Below are 17,897 nucleotides of genomic sequence, written 5' to 3' on the forward strand. Positions count from 1 at the left end.
CTTCACAGTAATGGGAATTGGAAAAAAGTACAGGATACAACTTATGGGTTCTATTTTATACAATTCTGTATTACATGTTTTTCCTTATCCAAGGATCAAAAGAATTGATTACTTTAATAATAAAGACATGAAAATAACCTCTATCCTTCAGCTTCCTCTTCACATGATAGAAAAAACAAGGTCAGCCAGAAAATACAGTAGGAATTCTATATTTTGTAAAGTTCTAAATATTCTTGGAACATAAATGTCATTTCACAAATTATAATTAAAATTAAATCAAGTATTTACTGAAATCTAACACAAAGAAGACACTATATATAACTGTGGGCTATGTACATAAATGAGGCTGAAGATTTATGGTTGCAGGTTTTTTAACCTTCAAGAACTTCACAATTTAACCAATAAAAGACAGATATAGATGTAAAAATGATTTACTCAGCCACAGAGTATAATCTTTTACAGTCATTAAAAAAGATACAGAAGAACATGTAATGATATGGAATGAATGGTATCGAGAATGTTGAAATAAGCACAAATACATACATAAGGCACTAATAGCATTTCGAGTCAGTAGAAATACTGAAAAATACACAGAATTACTTAATAAAATGTGCTGGGATAACTGGATAATAATTTCAGGTGAAAGGTTAACACATACCCTCAACTCATGGTACCAAAAAATTCTATTATTAATTTAAAATGTTGGAATGTAAAATATAAAAATGTAAAGGTGCTAGAGGCAAATCTTTTTCTATCATTCAGAGCCGGGAATACCTTTTAAAATCATAAAAAAAGACTACTACACCAATAAATTTTTAAAACAATTGATTATTAATTTATAAAAGGTCTGAACTCCTCTAATTTTTCTTTATAAGTGTGTACATATACATGTGTTCCTTCCTGCTTGTTACTAGCAACTATAGAATATAAATAGTGAGAAACTCTTCCACCACACAAATAAATATTTGACATTTAAATCTAGCCAGAAAAGCAAAGATAATACCTTAAGATAAAGTCTAGACCAACACTCCAACCATGCTGGCATCCACAATGCTTCCAAGCACCTAAAACTCTTGAGAGCTATCTTCTTGAGTGCTATACAACCAATGTAAATAGAAATTTCTGCAACAATTGTAAATGTTCTCCATCTAAACTGTTCAATAAGGCAGACATTAGCCACATTAAACTACTGAATAGTTGAAATCTAACTAATGCAACTGAAAACACAAATTTTTCATTTCATTTAAATGAATTTATTAAATTAAAATATATCAGGGGTGCCTGGGTGGTACAGTCAGTTAAACATCTGACTCTTGTTTTCGGCTCAGGTTGTGAGATTGATCCCCACTTCAGGCTCCACAGCGTACACCCTGCTTAAGATTCTCTCTCCCTCTGCCCCTCCCATTTGTGCTCACACACTCGCGCATGCGCTCTCTCTCTCTCTCATGAATAAATCTTTTTAAAAAATTAAAATATTTTATTGTGGTAGAAAACACATAATACAATTTACAGCTCAACCATTTTTAATTGGACAGTAGTGTTAACTATATGCACATTGTGCAAAAGACCCATAGGATATTTTTCATCATGCAAAACTAGAACTCCATAACTACTTATTCCACTTAAATTTTATTTATACACATTTATCTCTTAGATTTTAAACTTAAATAGCCAGATAGGACTAGTTGCTACCATACTGTACAGCCTAGATATAGAAAGCTGTTAATTCTAAAGTTTTACTCTTCTCAGGTCTGCCATTTATATCATTACAAACATCCATTTCTGTGTTTTCACAGAAGTACAGTAATATCCAACAAAGAGTACAATATAAAACACTGGAGAGAGACACAGAGACCCATACACAGTCTTAAGTAAACTGCTTGTTTTCCTCAGCTAAATGAAGGCTGAAGCTTTATGCCACTGATTCTCAAAGTGTGGACTGCAGATGTCTGGGCATCCCTGAGACCTCAATTACAGAGTCTGCCAGGTAAAAAGTTTTCATAATATTAATGCTAAGCTACTATTAGCCTGTGCTGACACTTGCACTAATGACAGAAAGGCAAGGTGGGTAAGACTACTTATATTCTTTACTTCCACACTCTATGTACTCAAAAAAAACAAAACAAAACAAAACAAAACAAAACACAAAAACTTAATGTCATTTATGTGAAAGTAAGTTATTACTTTTTATTTTGAGTAATTATAAATTCACATGGAGTTTGAAATATAATACAAAGAGTTTCCATACAGATGCTCTTAATCTAGTTTTCCCTAATGGTAACATATAACTACAGTACAACAAACCTAGAAAAATGATACTGATTCAACGCATCAGTCTTATTCATAATTCACCAGCTTTATGGACATACACATTTCTGTATTTAGTGATAGGCAATTTTATCACATGTATAGATTTGTGTCACCACTACTACAGACAGAATACAGAACAGGTTCTTCATAAGGATCCCTCAGACCACCCTATCATTGCCACAGCCACCTTCTTTTCTTTCTCCTTTCTCTTTTCTCCTTCCTTCCTCCACCTCACATGCACCTAATCCATGGCAACCACAAGTCTATTCTCATCTCTGTGATTTGGTCATAAATAAAATGTTACGAAACTGGAACCATGTAGTAAGGAAGCTTTAGCACATGTCTTTTTTAATACTTGGTGTGACCAAATAGATAAATAGAACACTTCCGAAGTATACTGGAGTAAGATGTCTGTACTGAGAAATAGCATTTATGTTACTTCTTAAGTTACAAGCTGAACTACATGCTCTTTTCATGCGACACCATTTTATTTGAAAGAATAAATGACAAACTATGCTTATGAAGATTTTTGGTACGTGGCAGACATTTTAGTTAAAAATGAGGAAAACGGGCCTGTCACGTCAAGGAAAATGAAAAGTATTTGTTACCAATAATAAAATTAAAGCTTTCAAATAAAAATTAGACTGCTGAAAATACGTATCTGTCACTATTAGCTTGGCACCTCCCCAATATTTAGGTGAGAATGTGATTTTTTTTATACTGTCTAACAGGAAGTTTTGTGTATAGGGTGCCTCAGTGGCTCAGTCAGTTAAGCATCTGACTTTGTCTCAGGTCATGATCTTGGGATCTTGGGGTCCTGGGTTTGAGCCCCACAGGCTCCCTGCTCAGCGGGGAGTCTGTCACTCTCCCTCGGCCCCTCCCCCTACTTGTACTCGCTCTATCTCTCAAATAAATACATAAAAATAAAAAATCTTTTTAAAAAAGTTTTGTGTATAAGTCAGTGAAGCAGTATTTTTTGAATGACGAATGTGCGATGTAACAAAATCATACAATAGTAAATAATTAATTCAAGTGCAAGACACACCAGAAGATTTTAACATACCAAAGTACCAATGGTTCACTAATATGAATTACAATGGAAATAATGTTAAAGAAATTACGACTTATTGAATGTGACATAGTTTCAAAGAGTTACAAGTTTCTGAAAAGGATTGTATAAAATTTCTCCCTTTCCAAACTACACACCTGTGTAAGACTGTATTTTCTTCATATACTTCAGCTGAAATAATATATTGCAACAATTAGAATGAAGAAAGAGATAATGAGATTCTACCTAACTTCTATTATTGCAAAACTGTAAACAATACAACTCTTCTCATCAATATTTTTGTTTTGGAAAATATTTTTTGCATAAAAATATATTATTGATGTGTACAAAAATATGAACTTTATTTTTACTTTAAAAATAAATATTTTTAAATTCCTCAGTTTTAACTCCTTATACAGTAAATACTAATAGATATAAAATGAAAAAAATACTAAGAACCCCAGAGTTATTTAAGAGTATAAAGAGGTCCTCAATCAAAACATTTCAAAACACTGACCTAGATTAACTAAAGTTAAAAGTGACCCTCCTCTTGCTCTGAAAATATTAAAGACTTACTTTACTTCTCTATCCTTAAGTCATCCTAAAAAAAAACCCAAAAACACACCTGCCGTTCCTGATGGCTGTGGAACAGTTGCTTTCACTCTCCCATACTTCCACAGGTCCTGTGCTTTACTGCGAACCTAAAATAATTTTCCATCCACTCTGTTTCCAGGCACCTTCAATCTTGTGGAAAGTGTCTTCCTGAGCTCGACACAACCATATTCAAAAGAATAGGAAACGTAGTGGCGTTTTTGCCTGCCCCTGCCCAAACACCTCCCAGGCATAGCATAGTCGGAGGAAGCCACCTAATTCCCAGTTTCTCCCTTGGGACAGAAGAGAAAGACTGGAACTTGTTTGCAACATTCTGACTTGGCTTACCTAGGGGCTGCCTAAGAGACTTGCTTCTATTTGACCATAGTCAGAGCACTGATGCAAACAGTGGCATAGTTTGTATATCCACTCGGAGTCCCACAGAAAGCACTGGCACCTGCTGAGCTACATGAGAACTGCAGGGAGACTTCAGAGCTGCAGGCATCTGGTGTAAGAGATTACAGGAAGGGGAATACAACAGAACATTTAAGGCCTTGAGAAGGAGCAGGCGTAAGACTCTTTGGGAAACTGAGACATTTAAAAGTAGCCAGGATATAGTGGAATTGGAGGGAAACCACACACACAGGCACCGGGAAGATATATGAACAGAAAATGCCTGAGAAGACCTTTATGCCTTCACACTGGACTGATGAGTGATGGCCTTTCCCTGCAAGGAGCCAGGCCCAAAATACTAGGAGGTGTAGTTGTTTTTCAAATGCTCAATTACAAGGCATACAAATAAACAGCGAAATATTCCCCAGTCAAAGCAACAAAATAAATCTCTAGAAACCAACCTTAAAGAAACACAGACTTTGGAGTTACTTGACGAAAACTTCAAGAATAGGCTCAATAAAAATAAAGGAAAACAGAGAGACCTAAGAAAACCAGAAAAACAATACATGAACAAAATCAGAGTATCAAAAAAGAATATTAAAAAAAGAGAAAAAATAAAAATAAATAAATAAATAAAATTTAAAAAGAGCCCAAATCAGAGTATTAAAAAAAAAAAAAAAGCAAGAAAGAAACAGAAATTCTGGAGTAGAAAACCTCAGTAACTCAATTTTAAAAATTCACTAGAGGGGTTCAACAGCACACTTAAATAGACAGAAGAAAGAATCAGTGACCTTGAGCGGAGGACCACTGACACTACCACGTGTGAGAAGTGGGGAGAAAGAGGAGGAGGAAGAGTAGGAGGCGAAAAGTGAACAGAGCCTAAGGAATATAAGGGACCTCATTGAAAAAAAAAATCAATATATGCATTATGGGAGAAAAGAGAAAAGAAAGGGGAAGAGACCTAATTTGAAAAAATAATGGCTAAAAATACCCTAAATTCAAAGAAAGACAAGGACACCCACATACAGGAAGCTCAATAAACTCCAAGTGAGGCACATTATAATCAAACAATTGAAAGAAAGAAACCTGTCAAATGAGAACTACGCTCCTAAAAAATGTCCTTCAAAATTAAGGGAGAAAATTCCAGATAAACAAAAGGTAAGAGAGTTCATTACCACAAGACTTGTCCTATAAGAAATGTTAAAGGGACTCCTGAAAGTGGAAACAAAAATACTAGTCAGTAACTGGAAACCACAGAAAAATATATGGTTCTCCAGTAAAGTTAAATTCATGGGCAAATATAAAAACCTGTATTATTGTACTTCTGGCTCATAACTCTTTTTATTATTTTATAGGATTTAAAAAACAAAAGCATAAAATAATATAAATCTATGTTAGTGTATATACAATACAGAAAGATATAATCCGTGACACCAGTAATATAAAAGAAGGAAGCGGCAGAGGTGAAAAGAAGTAGAGTATTTATAAGCTACTTGTAAGTTAAATTGTTACCAGTTTTAAAGAGATGGCTGTAACCTTAAGATGTTACATGTGATCCCCATGATAATCAGAAAGAAAACAGCTAAGGAATATACACTAGAAGGAAATGAGAAGTGATTCAAAACATGCTACTACATAAACTCAACTAAGTACAAAGGAAGACAGTAAGGGGGAAAATGATTTTTAAAAAAGAGAGAGTTTTAATTCATAAAGTAAATAACAAAATGGGGTGCCTGGTTGGCTCAGTCAGTGGAGCATGCAACTCTTGATCTCAGGGTTTGACTCCCATTTGGGTGTAGAGATTACTTAAAAATAAAAACAAAAGAAAATAACAAAATGGCAACAGCGAATCCTTTCCTGCCAATAATTACTTTAAATATAAACAGATTTAATTCTTCACTCAAAAGATCGGTTTGCGAGTTGCCTAGGTGGCTCAGTCAGCTGGGCGTGGAGCCTAATTAAAAACAGATAACTAAAAAATAAAAAGTACAGACCAATATCCCCGATGAATACTGATGCAAAAATCCTCAACAGAATATTAGCAAACAGAATTCAACAGCACATGAAATCAGGAAGTATACACCATGACCAACTGGGATTTATTCCTGGACTGCATGGATGGTTCAACATACAAAAAGCAATCAATATAATGCACCACACTAACAGAAAGAAGAAAAGGGTTTGGAAAAAGTACATGATCGTTTCAATAGATGCAGGCAAAGCACTTGACAAACATCAACACACTTTCGTGGTAAAAACACTCAACAAACAAGAAATAGAAGGCAACTACCTCAATATAATAAAGACCACACATGAAAAGCCCACATCTGGTATCATACTCAATGGTGAAAGACTGAAAACTTTTCCTCTAAGATCAAGAATAAGACAAAGAAAGAAAAAAGAATAAGACAAAGATGCCTACTTTCAACACAAATATTCAACATAGTACTGGATATTCTAGCCAGAGCAACCAGACAAGAAAAAGAAATATAAGGCATCCAAATTTCTAGAAAAGAATAAGCAAAATTATCTCTGTTCACAGACAACATGATCTGGAAAACCCTGAAGATTCCACAAAACACTGTTAGAACTACTAAGCGAATTGATCAAAGTTGCAGCATAATGAACACACTAAAATCAGTTGTGTTTCTACACTTTAACAATAAACAATCTGAAGAGGAAGTTAAGGAAACAAGTTCATTCACAATAGTACCAAAAAGAACAAAATACATAGAATTAAACTTAGTCAAGGATGTTAAAGACTTGTAAACTGAAAACTACAAAACACTAATGAATGAAATGAAAGAAAACACAAACAGAAAGAGATTCCATGTTCATGGACTGGAAGACTTCATAGTGTAAAGAATTATCTAAAGAATTTTACTGATTTAACGTGATCCCTATCCAAATCCCAATGACACGTTTTGTAGTTATAGAAAAACCCATCCTAAAATTCATAAGGAATTTCAAGGGACCCTAAATAGCTAAAACAATCTTGGAAAAGAGAACAAAGTTGGAAGTCTCATACTTCCTGATTTCAAACTTATTACAAGTCTATAGAAATCAAAACAATATGGTACCGGCATAAAGACAGACATACAGACCAAATGGATGAGAACAGATAGTCCAGAAATAAACCCTCATATGTACTGTCAAATGATTTTTAAAAGGGTGCCAAGACTATTCAATGGGGAAGGAAAACGACAGTCTTTCAACAAATTATGCTTAAAAAAAAAAAAAAACCAACTGGATAAACACATGCAAAAGAATGAAGCTGGACCCTTATCTTACACTATATATAAAAATGAACTGGAAATGAATCAAAGACCAAAACCAAAGAGCTAAAAATATAAAAATCTTATAAGGAAATATATGGGGGGGGGTGCCTGGGTGGCTCAATCATTTAATCATCTGCTTTTGGCACAGGTCGTGATCACAGCATCGTGGGATTGAGTCCCACGTTGGACTCCCTTTGTATGTGACAGATGGTAGTGAGCACTGCATTATGTATAGAATCATCAAATCACGATGTTATACACCTGAAAGTAATATAACACTGCATGTCAACTATACTTCAATTTAACAAAAACAAACACCAAAACTTCTGGGAATCAAAGGACACAATCAACAGAGTGAAAAAGAAACACAAAATTGGGGAAATTATTTGTAAACCATGTATCTAATAAGGGGTTAAGACACAGAATATATAGGGGCGCCTGGGTGGCACAGCGGTTAAGCGTCTGCCTTCGGCTCAGGGCGTGATCCTGGCGATCCAGGATCGAGCCCCACATCAGGCTCTTCTGCTATGAGCCTGCTTCTTCCTCTCCCACTCCCCCTGCTTGTGTTCCCTCTCTCGCTGGCTGTCTCTATCTCTGTCGAATAAATAAATAAAATCTTTAAAAAAAAAAAAAAGACACAGAATATATAAAGAAATCCTACAATTCAACAACAAAAAACTCCCAAACAATCATATTGAGAAATAGGAACATCTGAATAGACATTTCTCTAAAGAAGGTACACAAATAGCCAATAACCATGTGAAAAAATGTTCAACATCACTAACCACTGGGGAAATGCAAATCAAAACTATGATGATATAACAAATTAAACACATTAGGATAACTACTGAAAAAAAAAAGAAAGAAAACAGAAAATAGCACCTGTTGGTGAGGATGTATACAACACTGGAGCCCTTGTGCACTTTGGGTGGTATTGTAAAATTGTGTAGCCACTATGAAAAGCAGTATGACAGTTCCTCAAAAAATGAAAAACAGAATTACTGTGTAGTCCTAGAACTCTACTTTTCTGGGTATATACTCATGAGACTAGAAAGCAAGGTCCTCAAAGGAATATTTTTATACTTAAGTTCACAGTAGCATTATTCACAATAGCCAAAAGGTGGAAGTGAATGACGTGTCCACCAACAGGTGAATGGATAAACAAAATGTGGTATATATATACAAAGGAATAACATTCAGTCACAAAAGGTAAGGAAATTCTGACACTTGCAACATCAATGAAGCTTAAGGACATTCATTATGCTAAGTGAAACAAGCCAGTCACAAAAAGACAAAGCTCTGTATCCACTTAGGAAATATCTAAACTAGTCAAATCTAGAGACAGAAAATGGAATAACTGTTGCCAGATGCAGCTGGGAAGCAGCAAATGGGGAGTTATTTAATGGCTACAAAATTTCAGTTTTACAAGATAAAAAGGGTTCTGGAGAGAGATGGCAGAAAACATCACTGTACTTACTTAATATCATTGAACTGTACATTTAAAAATAGTTAAGACTGTCAATTTTATGTTTATCTCACAATTTAAAAAATTTTATGTATCATTGTATTTTTAAGTATCAACCTTTGTTAAAGTATCGGCATTACTCTAGCTCAAAGTCTGATCACAAAGAACATCGTTTCAACAAAATTTATTAAACTTCATCAATAAGTTGTCAGAATCATACATATTTGTACATATATACTTACGTATACTTGCCTATAACTTCTTGCATTTTCAACAGTACTTGGTAAAGCAGACCTGCCTAAACTACTGACAACTTGATACAGCACTGTAATCAACTTGAAATTCATCAATGATTACTAGCTATACAACACTATATAACAGATCTGAAAATCATTTAGTAGTCTGCACAAAACACAATGCCCTTCCCTCTATTTCAGTGAAGGGAAAAACCATGTTCTTATCTTTTATTTCCAAGAAAGGAGAGTAACAAGGAGAAACTAACCCAACCAAAATATGTATTTTCCTATCTCACAAAGTGTGAGGTGTTATTAGAAAACAAAAACAGGGGGCGCCTGGGTAGCGCAGTCGTTAAAAGCGTCTGCCTTCGGCTCAGGGCGTGATCCTGGCGTACCGGGATCGAGTCCCACATCGGGCTCCTCCGCTGTGAGCCTGTTTCTTCCTCTCCCACTCCCCCTGCTGTGTTCCCTCTCTCGCTGGCTGTCTCTCTGTCACATAAATAAAATAAAAAAATCTTAAAAAAAAAAAAAAAAAAAAAAAAACAGACCCCCTTCCCTGGACATCAAGAAACACTACAAGTGACTAGAGGAAACAAATAATCCTCCACTGCAGAGGAAAACACTGTGTCTGCGTGTCAATCAGAATTCAGTGGAATATCTGTTGCAACTTCCAATATGACAGGAACTGGAGAACTACTTTCTCTTTCACTAAATCTGAATTTATTTCCTGTGGAACAGCTGAGTCCACTTGAAATCATTTTCTTATTTGTTCTTGGCAACATGCCCAAGCATCATGGCTGGTCCTTAGGTTTCAAGCCCAGATAATTTTAACACTCAGAAATGACAAACTTGTTATTTATCTATGGGGATGAGGGCAGGTATGGGATCACACGCATACAGCCAGTGAAACTGTTAGAATTATCTTCAAATGGTGTTCAAGTCACGCTCCACTTGCAGTAAATTAGAAGGTCCATATTCTTTTTTTTTTTTTTACGACTTTATTTCTTTATTTGAGATAGAGAGAAGAGAGGAGAGAGTGCAGGTGCTCATGAGTGAGGGGCAGAGGGAGAGGGAGAAGCAGGCTCCCCCCTGAGCAAGGAGCCCGATGCGGGGCTCGATCACAGGACCCTGGGATCATGACCTGAGCCAAACGCAGACGCATAACTGGCTGAGCCACCCATTCACCCCTAGAAGTTCCATAATTCTAACATACCATTCCAGGTATATTAATTTCCTAGTGACAGCACCATGTAAAAAGATGCCAAAATAGAAATCCCAGTAAATATTCTAACGGTGTGATATTGAAAATAAAAACTTAAATCCTCCCATGTTTGCTTAATATTTTTTGAAACACAGAATGAAGCAAATACAGCACAATAATTGTTTAATGCACAAGTCATTTTTTCATCAACCATGAAAATGTATTTCCCACTTTATATAGAGCATCAATCATCATAAGTAATGTAATTTTACAGGCTAATAAACTTATCAAATATTCCCACTCAGTTAAACAGTATTGTAAATAGAATACTGGCATTTATTTCTTCTTAATGAATCCAGTTTCCCTTTCCCTTTGGAAATAATCTCAGAGACACAAGTTCATATGCTGCATAAGCTGCACCTCAAAGAGCAAGAACACTCATATGTCAAAAAGAATAAATTACAGGGACTCACTGCTTCCCAAACAAATGAACAGATTATGATTATTAGATACACTGAGACTTCCAAGTGCTTTCTCTTTCAGAGCCAAGCATATAAATAGGTACACAGGGTAATAACAACAACATTTTGACACACTGAAAGACCCAATTACCGTACATGATAGCACGAATCTTGAGTACAGGGTAAGTAAAACAAGAAAATCAAGGTAAAAATATTACTATCATAATTTAATATTAGCATACAATCCAGCAAATATATATACCACATCAACATTTCCATTTCAAAAAGACATATGCTATAACCTCACAAAAAGGAAACAAAGTTCCTATATAAAACTTTAGCACATAAATACCTGAAGCACCCAAAATGTCTATCTGTCCAGAATACAAGCTAAATTGTAATTGTACAGAATTATTTTCTGGAAAATTAGAAGACTTTATTTTCCTAACCTTTTATGTGTCCTTTATACCAAGGCATTCATCTTTACCTTCACAGAATTGAAACAGTATTGGCCAACTATTTATTCAAAGCTATCTATAAGGAAAAGCCCTCACCAATGAGTCTCCATTATGATTTTTCTATCTTATGATGCTAAATGCAATGAGAAAACAAAAATCCCCTACAAGCTATTTTTAGATCATCACAGAGCTGGTTAAATAAACATTATGCCTGCTGTGTAATGTGACTCCCCTAGTACTTACTCTGCCGAGAATAAACAGACATCATGCACACTCAATCACATGAGACAGGTTTAGAAAACAGCTGAGTCACCCACCAATAGCCTTCCTGCTCCCAGTAACTCAGTGGAAATTTCTGTCTTACCACAACACTTGGCGTCTTCTCCCATTCCCACTAATAAGTTACAGTTCCCTGAAAGCTTTCCCAACCAGCTTATGATAAAGCTCATTTTAGGAATCACATGGTTCTACCTCCACCCCAACCAATATGCCAAGTGCTCCTGACAATACAAAACAAAGACAAGCAAAAACAGGAGGCTAATTAGGCTAGCAAGCTTCAACTCAATTAGGTCAGGTCTATTTTGGAGCAAAACACGTCTTTCCAGTAGACCTGGAGGTGAAAGTAGTTATCACTGCACTGTCCAAACAGCTTATGCTTATTTTGGACTTGCCAATACATACCCTAGGTTCTCTTTTGGAAGCATCCTTGAATGAAGTGGTCTATCTTCTTGTCTCCTACTAAAAATAACAAGGCCACAAAGCAAAACTGCTTAGATTTCCTCTCCTCTGAGGATCCTAATTAGTAGTATCATCAATGGAAAACATTGAACACAAAAAAGCTTTTCACTCAAATTGGAATGAAATAAACCCTCAAAACATACATTACTTAAAATGTAGCGATTCATCAACTTTTTTATTCAACATCAACTAGAATCCTAGAAATAAAGTTGAAAAAGACATGGTTCCTATATTCAAGGGATTTACGATTTACCTAACTCAACTGTAAGAGAAGATAGAAAATGTTATAAGGAGTGTGAAAACCACATCAAGAAGCAAAGCAGGAATGGATTAATTCTTCCTCAGAGAAGACTTCCAGAGAACCTCCACAGGGAACAGTTCGACCATGGATGGATGGGTGAGGGGAGTCAGCCACATAAAGAGAGGGGCACCATATGTAGGCACAACAACAAGTGTTAACAGCAGCATGAAGACTTGGAAAAGCAGGGCTTATCTGCAGAGCCCTGAAACTGGTCAGTAATGGCAGAGCAGAGTGGCAGGTGAGGAGTGAGGCCACAGAATTAGACTGGGCCAGACTAAAAAGATGTGTAAAAATAAGTAAGGATTTTACCTTGAAAGGAACCCCAGGAGATGTGAAACAAGGCAGTAATATCACTGAATTTGTTAAATAAAAAGAACTATTACAACAGTAACTAGTCCTGGAAAAGAGATCTGCATCACAGATACGAGTCAGGGAGCTACTGCAATAGTCATAGTCTGTGTACATGATGATTAAGAATCTGGTCTACCACAGAATACCTGGGTGGCTCAGTTAAGTGTCTGCCTTCAGGTCAGGTCATGATCCCAGGGTCCTGGGATTGAGCCCTGTGTGGGGCTCCCTGCTCAGCAGATAGTCACCTGCTCCCTCTCCCTCTGCCCCCCCCCCCCACTCATGCTCTCTCTAGTTCTCTCTCTCTCAAATAAATAAATAAAAGCTTAGAAAAAAAAGAATCTAGCCTACCACAATGAATCTAGACAAAGGAGGCAGATTTGAGAGATAATTAGCATACTGAAATGGCAGGACTTTCTTCACAACTATATAAGAGGTAAGGAAACAGACACTCCAAGGTTTGAGGATGGGTAGATAAGGATACTTATAAAACTGAAAATGGGGGCGCCTGGGTGGCATAGCGGTTAAGCGTCTGCCTTCGGCTCAGGGCGTGATCCCGGCGATCTGGGATCGAGCCCCACATCAGGCTCTTCTGCTATGAGCCTGCTTCTTCGTCTCCCATTCCCCCTGCTTGTGTTCCCTCTCTCTCTGGCTGTCTCTCTCTCTGTCGAATAAATAAATAAAATCTTAAAAAAAAAAAAAAAACAACAAAAACTGAAAATGATTGGGCCCCAGGCTACTTCTTGGACCTCACCTCATATCCCATTACGTTTCAGCCACATTGTCTGTATTTATTTCCCTGAAACATATCAAGGTTATTTTCATTTAATGTCTTTCTTTTCATTAGCTGTTTTCTCTGCTTTGGATGAAACAGTGATAAATTAAATTGTATTATGTTGAGTTTTAACTGTTGAAGAAACCCTCAGGTACAAATGCATAGAGAGCAATTACACATGCAGAGCACAGTCATCTACAGAGAGTGATCTAGAAATCAGCAGCATCAAACCAACAAACAGTCCTTGCAGCAAGAGCGGATGAGATCACCCAGGGTATAAGACCAAATAACAGAAAACAATTTGAAACAAGCATACTTGAAATAGGAAATGAATCTTTAAAATACAAAAATGGAGCTTCTGAAAGGTGGGACCTAAACTCCCTTTATTGAGAGTCTGTTTACTACCAGTCACATATCTACTTTAATTATACACAACCTCTATGAAGTAAATCATTTTTTTATTTATTTGATTTTTTTTAAGGTAGGCTCCACGCCCAACATGGGGCTTAAATTCACAACCCTGAGAACAAGAGTCACATGCTCAAAAAAACAAAACAAAACAAAACAAAAAACAAAAAAAAAAGGGCACCTGGGTGGCTCAGCCATTAAGCGTCTGCCTTTGGCTCAGGTCATGATCCCAGGGTCCTGGGATCAAGCCCCGCATCGCGCTCCCTCCTCTGCAGGAACCCTGCTTCTCCCTCACACGCTCCCCTTGCTTGTGTTCCCTCTCTCGCTGTCTCTCTCTGTCAAATAAATAAATAAAATATTTTTAAAATAAATAAAAATAAAAAATAAAAAATAAATAAAGAGCCAGATGCTTCACCAACTGAGACAGTAAATCATTTTAAAAATGAGAAAACAGAGGCACCTGGCTGGCTCAGTAGGTAGAACACGCAACTCTATAATAGGGTCCTGAGTTCCAGCCCCACATTGGGGGGGTAGAGTTTACTTTAAAAAAAAAATAAGAAGAAAACAGGTTCACAGGACATAAAGTAACTTTCCCAAGGTCACATATATAATGGCTAATTCAGAATGTGAACTTCAATCTGCTGACATCAACAGAAGTATAAGGAAACCAACAAAAGTGGTGAAACAAAGTATGGATTAACATAAACTTGGAGATAATGGTTCCTTGTAGGGAGAAAGGAGGGGGCTGAGATAAAGGAGAAGCACAAGAGGGCTTCAAAGATTTGGTAATTATTTTCTTATGGTGAGTGGTGGTCAGTTATTTTATTATTATACTTTTAAATGGAACATGTTACAATAACTCTCTTGTAAGATTATGTATTTCACAGTAATTTTTAAAACAGTAGGAGCTCCCAACCAAAGCTCGCAGAAGGACTGGAAATGGTGAAGCTGGGCTACCAAATGCAGGACTTCAGGAGCTATACAGTGTACAGCCTGTCAAGCTGTTGGTGACCACACTGGTGTGGATGAAAGCACAGTGCAGGATATAACTGGAAATCAGTTAGTGATGATTAAAGGCTTACCAAAGGGCTAAATTACAGCTTAGTCTATCTTAGGCTAGCTATACTAAGAAATAGACATTTTTTTTTACAAAGTCCATCAACACAGTTATTTGAATTTCTACAGCATCTTGGGAGCCAGAATAGAAGAAAATACCTGCTAGGTTAGATTGATTCAGGGATGGGGACTGCCAAAATAAAGAAACTGAGGAAAGAAAGGGACCTGGGCGATAATAATGATTAATGATAGGATCAAGACTAAACAAGAGGAATGTGAAGCTGGGAAGGAGCTTGTCATATTGAGACTAGGAAAGGATTACAGACTTAAAGGGTTGTAGGCCGCAAAATAGGAATAATAGGACTGAACATGGGAAAGGCTGTGCTCAGATAATTTTTAGACTTTCCAAAACTCAAAAGTAGAATAGTTCTATGTAGAGAACAGACTGAGACCAGCACTCTTCAACAGAAATACAAGCCAATTAAGTAGTTCAAAAATTTCTGGAAGCCACATTAGAAAAAGTAAAAATAAATAGGCAAAATTAATTCTAGTAATATATGTTATTTAATCCAATATACCCACAATTTCAACCTGTATGCATTATAAGGACTGAGACACTTGGTGTATTTTACACTTTCTAGCACACCTCAATTTGCACCAGCTGTTTCATGTGCTCAAAAGCCACAGGTGGCTCTAGTAGCTATTGTACTGGACAATGCAGGTATAGACCATGTCCATATGGGTTGCTCTCTATGTATCCACATATGTTTGCTCTGGGGAAGTGAGAGAAAGGAGGCTGAATCTAAGAGTCCACAGCAATGGTTGGATGGGGCAAAAATGAATTCCAGAAGTCCTCATGGTAGATGGCAGAAAGCAAAGTGGAGAAGTAAATTGTGAGCCAAATGCTAAAATCCTCAAAGAATGGGGAAATCTGCCCAGCAAAATTAGGGATGATAGCGACAAGAGGGCAGTATATGCATGATGTATGCATGACATATACTGCCCTCTTGTCGCTATCATCCCTAATTGCACATGGGTCCAGGGAAAGGACCTAGAGAGTAGTGAAGGGCAGAACAATGCCTGCCTCCTAAGATATAAAGAATGTAAGAAAACTAATAAGATCAACCTGAAAAGATTTCTAGGAAAGTAAGTTACCTAAATTTCCAGAGAGTAAGGAGACAGTGGGAGGGTGAGAGAGTTGGAGGAATGGGTGCTAAGTCAGAAACCTGATAACTGGACCTTTACAGGAGGTCCAGCAGCAGAGATTCTGTAAACACTCTAAAGGCTATGGAATAAAAGTATAAGCAGATAAGCAAATAAATAGCAGAAGGCAAGTTTTCTGATTCTAGAAGTATTCTGGCATTTAGAGAATCATCACAAAAACTTTGAAATATTAAATCTTCTCAGAAGTAAGTGACTTAAATACACAGTTGGAAGTTTATAAGGAAAATAACTATCTTGTTTTAACTTTGTGAGATGGCCTTTTCCAAAAACAGCCATTTGTGCTTAGCACACAGTATGTACTATACAAACACCAGGCATCCAAATTATTTGTGGGAAGAATGGCTTTCTACGAAAATTTGGCTATTTTTTCAATCATATCATCTTAATAATAAATTCTGGTAAGTAGGAAGGACATATAGTCAATAAAAGAGCTTTAAAAAAGGTTTAAAGAAAAATTAAACCACATAAATCCTATTTACTGGGATAAATCTATATGGATTCCTATATCTTACTTAGGTCCCTTCTAACACTATCTTATAGCCCTAACACTAGGAATACAGCACAGGAATTTTCCTGCAAACATTTAATTTCTTATAATTTTTAATTCTCAAAAAAATCCAGTAAAATCTCTCCAGACAGATTTTCATAACATTTGTCTTATTACCAGTTCATCTTCTACAGAACTGTTCATTCCCAATGACATGGCTCATCTAATAAATTAAAAATATGTGTATTATAAATCAAAGTTATCTAATCCAAAGCATGGTTCTAATAGATGACTTGAGATAAATCTGAATGAAAGTTCAGGTAAAACAAAATACAATTAATCTACCCAAATACTAACAGATAGTGTATCATCTCTCCTCCACCCCACTTCTCCCATTACGGTCGTAAAGCAGAACAATTCTTGCTTTGCTTTTGATTTATTTAGGAAAAGATATTTCAGCTGTTGAAATAAATGTTTTATGATACGGATTTACAACAGGGGTGAAAACAAACTTTATAGAAATGTCACGTTATCATTTCAGGTATGATTTTCAAATTTTTTCATCCTGAATTCTATTAAGAGTTAACTCTATTCAAAGACTTAATAGCAATGGATCAGATGTCACCTTTAATTTCTTTTGCCCAGGATTCTACAGAGAGCTGAACAAATGGCAAAAAGAGGAGAAAACGGTAAAGAACCACCAATGAGAGGCCATAACACACGTCACAAAACAAAACGGAGCATGCATAAACCAGAAACTGAGCACTTGGAATTTTTTCCAAATACATCATAATGCAATGAGGACTACTTCTCAAAGCAAATAATAGATGTGCCTACTAGATAGAATTTTTCCTTTTCGTGTACTATAATGTTTGCCTGACACTTAACAATGCTGAATGATTTCTGGAAAAGTTCACAGATGAACCTCACAATGTTTCTGGGTAACATCTGGGTCATTACCATGGCTTACTGAGTGGTTACACTGTGGGATTTCTAAACCACTCTAAATACCAGCTTTGCCTGAGATGTAAGTCACCATGTCTTTTGTGTTTTTTTTTTTTAACAATTCTGCAGGAGAAATATATCAGGCATAATAAATACAGTGATAGTCAAACTAAT

At 36.3% G+C, this 17,897-nt stretch overlaps 1 protein-coding gene across 50 annotated transcripts in view; it reads right to left on the reverse strand.

The window, feature by feature from the left end:
- EIF4G3 (eukaryotic translation initiation factor 4 gamma 3) overlaps positions 1-17,897 on the reverse strand; it is a 333,841-nt gene that overhangs the window by 176,646 nt on the left and 139,298 nt on the right. For 8 of the 50 annotated variants that reach the window (XM_057305232.1, XM_057305226.1, XM_057305236.1 and 5 more), the window contains exon 1: positions 3,984-4,342. The exons of 23 other annotated variants lie outside the window; for them this stretch is intronic. The gene's annotated coding sequence lies outside the window, so the exon portion shown is untranslated. Of the gene's footprint in view, positions 1-3,983; positions 4,686-17,897 lie in introns of those variants that run through there. 19 more of the 50 variants (XM_057305233.1, XM_057305245.1, XM_057305227.1 and 16 more) reach the window with 9 other exon arrangements.

This window comes from Ursus arctos, unplaced genomic scaffold (genome assembly GCF_023065955.2).
Source record: "Ursus arctos isolate Adak ecotype North America unplaced genomic scaffold, UrsArc2.0 scaffold_32, whole genome shotgun sequence".
Lineage (NCBI taxonomy): Eukaryota > Metazoa > Chordata > Mammalia > Carnivora > Ursidae > Ursus > Ursus arctos.